Here is a 5,248-nt window from a genome sequence, read left to right as displayed (position 1 = left end):
CTAAATTTCTCGGAACCCACGGCATATCCGGTCCCGCCATTTTCCTTATTTGCATCTTATGTTATCAACTTTCGCTGATATCAAGCATTTTCAATAATTTGTTGTACAAACCGAGATGGTCCCTTGTAAGCTGTGTTTACTGCCAGTACCGAAAATCTATATTGGACGTAACGTAAACCATAGAATTCCAGTAAATTTGGGAACACATATACAAGGGTCGTCTGAAAAGTTTTGAGCCTCATCATGAATGACGTTATTCGTCAAAGCCATTCTGGTATTATAATCGTGATACTTACGAAAGATATCTGTGACAATTGTGGCCACTTTGGACGTTCAGTTCATGTTTGACAACCATTTGTGTCGTCATTTTGTAAAAATGGAAAAAATTGAATATCGTGCTTTAATTAAATTCTTGCATTTGAAAGGCACTACATCTACGCAAATTAAAGTCGAGTTGGACGCTGTTTACGGGGACTCTGTCCCATCATTTGCCACCGTGAAAAGATGGGTAGTTGAATTTAAACGTGGTCGTACCAGCTTAGCTGATGATGAGCCTTCTGGACGGCTAACAACTGCGACCACCACCGATAACATCGAAGAAATTCCATCCATCAAATGATAATGGACAACTGTCGAATTAAGATTAGGGAGATAGCAGAGGCTGTTGGCATATCAAAAGAACGTGTTTGTCATATATTGACTGAAGAATTAGGCATGCGTAAGTTAACAGTTGGGTGCCGCGCTTGCTCACTCTGGATAAAAAACGCATTCAAATGAACATTTCTAAGGCCCTGTTGGAGCGATTTCAGCGAAACGAGTCAGATTTTTTGCGTTGATTAATAACGGTTGATGAAACTTGGGTCCACCACTTCTCTCCTGAAACGAAAGAACAATCAAAACAGTGGACTGCGAAGGGTGAACCTGCTCCGAAGAAAGCGAAGACGGTTTTATCGACGGGAAAGGTGATGGCGACTGTTTTTTGGGACAGTCATGGAATTGTGTTAATCGACTATCTTGAAAAAGATAAAACAATAACAGGGACGTACCACGCATCATTGCTTGACAAGCTGATGGCAGAAATTGAGAAAAAACGACCGCATTTGAAAAAGAAGAAAGTGCTGTTCCATCAAGATAACGCACCGTCTCACACTTCGGCGGTCGCTATAGCAAAAATTCACGAATTGCCGTTCGAATTAATTGACCATCCACCGTATTCACCAGATCTGGCCCCCAGCGACTTTTTTCTGTTTCCTAGGCTCAAAGTTTGGCTCCGAGGATAGAAATTTTCATCGAACGAGGAGGTCATCGCATCCGTAGACGCCTATTTTGCAAAGCAAGACGCTCAGTATTATTTGAATGGATTAAAGGAGTGGGAGCATCGCTGGAAAAAATGTGTCGACTTAAAAGGAGACTATGTGGAAAAATAAAATTGAATTTGACCGAAAAATTACTTGTTTTTATGTTAGGCTCAAAACTTTTCAGACGACCCTCGTATATATTATAATATTATTATATAAGGACCGGGAGTACATTTTCAAATTTTTACCTTAAAACGACAAAAGCCAATGAGAATTGATATAATGAGAATTAACGGCATGAAATCACTGATGTAATAGTCGTTATGCCTGATGTATTCTGCATAGTAGACGAAGTATGTAAGAGAGCCCCATTTGGCCAAAGCATATAGGCAAGTCAGATATGCTCTAGGTTGTCCACGAGGATATTCGAACATCCCTAAACCGAAGAACGAACCAAAGATCAATAACGGTGCCAGTGCTCTTTCCAGCGTCTCTGTCATAGTTTGTGAGTCGTCGTAGTATTTTAATTGAATTAGTTCTTGCTCCACGAGACACGTTTTATTATTTTTATAAGATTTTCAAAAATATCTTTTGCAGTTTCTCTAGAAATTTTATGAGTACTACACTGTAAAATATGTACACTTGGAGATAACGTATATATATGCCGTTTAACCAGCAAGTATTGAACAACGGAATAATCACGCAGATAATCTAGATTAGATTGCCTTTTTTCTAAAGGAATTTTTATGTATAGGTACGTAGAGTAAGGCTACTATTTATGGTTCACTCTTGAGAAAAAAATTCTTATTTTTATTCAGGAGGATATCAAATTAATAAAACATTTTATAGTTGTAATTGATCATAAAAATTACATTATGGACGAATTAATTTCATTTCTGTACCATTTTACACGTTTTAATTTTAATTAAATTAAGTAATGACAATTATCTACAATTAGACCCCATATACTAGTTGCGAATCAGTTCACCAAATGTTTTACCTTTTTGGATTTAATTATTTCAATTGAGCATGATATATTGACTTTTTCCATGAAATCTAATGCTATTTACTACCTCCTGTAATAGCCATAAGGCAATTCTTATGATATTACTTTAAATAAATATTACTTTAAATAAATTTTTATATGTATATATCTTAGTTTATGTCTCACATTTTATTATTTAACGACATTAATAAAATGTGCATTGCTATTGCTAATAAATAAAAAAAAACAATTGACACTTGAAAAAGATAAAACAAATGTTAAAGAATCTTGTGATATGCATTATTTGATATATATAGGGTGTCCAGCGAGACTTTTCCAATACTCTACAGGGAGGTAGATGGGATCGAAATAAACATAAAAGTCCTTTACCGTTTACTGATATCCGTAATGATAATCGAGATATTTTCTTTGTAATTGCACTAATGAGAGCGCGCCGATAGAAAGAATAGAAACGGCTCCGGCCGCTCGAGGTATAGCCCGGCCCAATTTGACAAACGATGGAGCGCGGCAGGAGAGGCAAGAGGGGAAGCGCGCCGTTGCTTAGCGCTCGGCATCGCTGCTTACACGTCTCACCACACCGCACCAAAGGACTCGCGCGATGGCCGTCAAGGGCATTCCACACAACTTGCATAGTCGCATAAACATATGCATAAAGAAAATCATCCAATCGTAGTTTACGTTTGTGTGTATGACAGAAATGTGATTGGATAATTTTCTTTATGCATATGGTTATGCGGCTCTGCAAGTTTGTGTGGAATGGCCCTTACGCACATTCGCGATTACATTACATATGTAATAATAACACTGCAAAAATAGGACAAATACCAACCATAATAAACTTCGATGAGTAAAAATGTCGAAAGAGAGAAAGCGATGAAACCTACGGAAAATCGAATTAATTTCTGTCGTAATCCGTCGCTTGTTTCAATCGAAAGGAAAAAAATTTTAAGAAAAAAGTATCCGAAAGAAATAATATCATTTTCCACCATTCTCTATCGTTTCCTATTAAGAGAGTATAATTTCATCAGAATACGATGAAATATCAATAAAAACGTAATGTTGCAAGTTTTGTTGGAATCTCTCTTTCTATGTATAGAAGAAAGTCACCGATACTGACATAGGTCTCTTAAAATGACACCCCCTTATTTCTCAGAAACTAACTATTGTACTTTATTAATACTAATAAAATCATGATCTGTTTAGCTAATTAAAGAAGTACAAACTCATATTTTATATATTCGTGGCTTATTTCTATACCAAATCAGCTAAAAACCAATTCTATGAATCCGAGAAGAAAATTCTTACGATGTTCTTTTGCAAATTGCGTAATTAAAATAATAGTGACTGTATTATTGATAATCTTATGTCATTTTAAATGTTTATAGTTTCATAAATTAGTTTTCTTTACAGAATAGGATATATTTTTATTTATAAAATAGGAATGTCGGTATTATTGCTTATTATGTCAATTTTGGAGCCCATTGTGTCAGACGTTCATTTTTGCATAACTTACGAAAAATTTAATTATTGCAAAATTGCAAACAGTATTATAAAAATTGCTTATACTATCTGATAGAAGATACTTTTTACTTTGTATTTATATTTTTGAAGTTGTATTTTTACCTTTTATGTGTGTGTTTAAAAAATATTGTCTAAAAACATAGTGGTATGTCGGTTTCGGTGACCTTCCTCTACTTAAAAAATCACTGAAAATCTGCCATAATTAGGCTGCTTTCAAAAACATCACCCGGGTGTCTCCGTGATCATCTTATCCTTGTTTAACACTGAGTGAACAACAAAGATAATATGATGCGCGGGAGCACTCGGGTGATGTTTTCGAACGCAGTCTTAATAATGTATTAAGGCTGTATTTACGATAGTAGAAATTCAACGATAATTAATTATCCGTACACTGTTAAAAAAGATACAAAATTTAATGTACTTTTAAGTTACAAAAATTGAATTAAATTTTATGACTACATTAAATTTTATGAATCTGTAATTGAGAAAAGTATATATATATATTTGTGTACATGTACATGAAATTTAGTGTACGTTTCATAAAATTTTACAAAGTTTAGTACATTTTTATTAAATTTTATGTAGATTAGTATAAAATTTAATGTAAGTAAACGTTAAATTTAAGTTATTTGTAACTTTATTTAAATATTTTTAATGTGCCTGTTTGGAATTTGCTTCCATCACACCTGTGACAAAGTAAATATTTGCACGTCAGCATGACTTTGTTGCGATTACTGTGGCTTCTTTTGCTATGGAGAATTTATTAATAAATTAATCAATAAAATTTATCGTCTTCACCAAATGATAATTAAATACAATCCTAAAGAATCGTAAAGACTCACTGCGAATCAATATTGGCCGTGGCTTCATCGAGAACAAGCAAGCGATTGTTCCTCAAGATGGTTTTGACTAGGCATATGAGTTGCCTTTGGCCGTCGCTAAAGTTATGACCACCAAAAAAGATATCGTGGTCTAACGTGACATCATTCATCTCGACTTGCCGCAACACCTCCCACAGCTTCATGTCGTCATATTGATTGAACGGATCCAGATTGTAACGTAGACTCTCGGAAAAGAGCACAGGTTCCTGCGGTATGATGGAGATTTTGCAGCGCAGTTCACTCAGGCCCACCGTGCTTGTGTCCCGACCATCGATCTTGATCTCGCCTTCAAGACCTTCATTGAACAAGCGGAAGAACGCCGAGATCAAGGAAGACTTGCCGGCGCCAGTTCGTCCAACCACCCCAACTTTCCAGCCTGGCTCAATGGATACGTTCAGATTCTGTAAAGTGCAATTACATGATAAAACACAAAAAATGTTCGTAAGAATAAACAGTAGGTTTATTTATACCTTCAAAACTGGTGGATCATCCTTATGATATTTCATGTTGACATTCTTCAAGATCAATTGTCCTTGGGATGG

At 35.4% G+C, this 5,248-nt stretch overlaps 1 pseudogene; it reads right to left on the bottom strand.

The window, feature by feature from the left end:
• Window positions 1-4,663: 4,663 nt before the first annotated feature.
• Window positions 4,664-5,248, bottom strand: part of LOC108758104 (multidrug resistance-associated protein 4-like) — a 41,983-nt pseudogene continuing 41,398 nt past the window's right edge.

Source organism: Trachymyrmex cornetzi, unplaced genomic scaffold (assembly GCF_001594075.2).
Source record: "Trachymyrmex cornetzi isolate Tcor2-1 unplaced genomic scaffold, Tcor1.1 scaffold1505, whole genome shotgun sequence".
NCBI classification, from domain to species: Eukaryota; Metazoa; Arthropoda; class Insecta; order Hymenoptera; family Formicidae; genus Trachymyrmex; species Trachymyrmex cornetzi.
The sequence above is the reverse complement of the archived record's forward strand: the minus strand, read 5'-3'. Positions and strand labels throughout refer to the sequence as shown.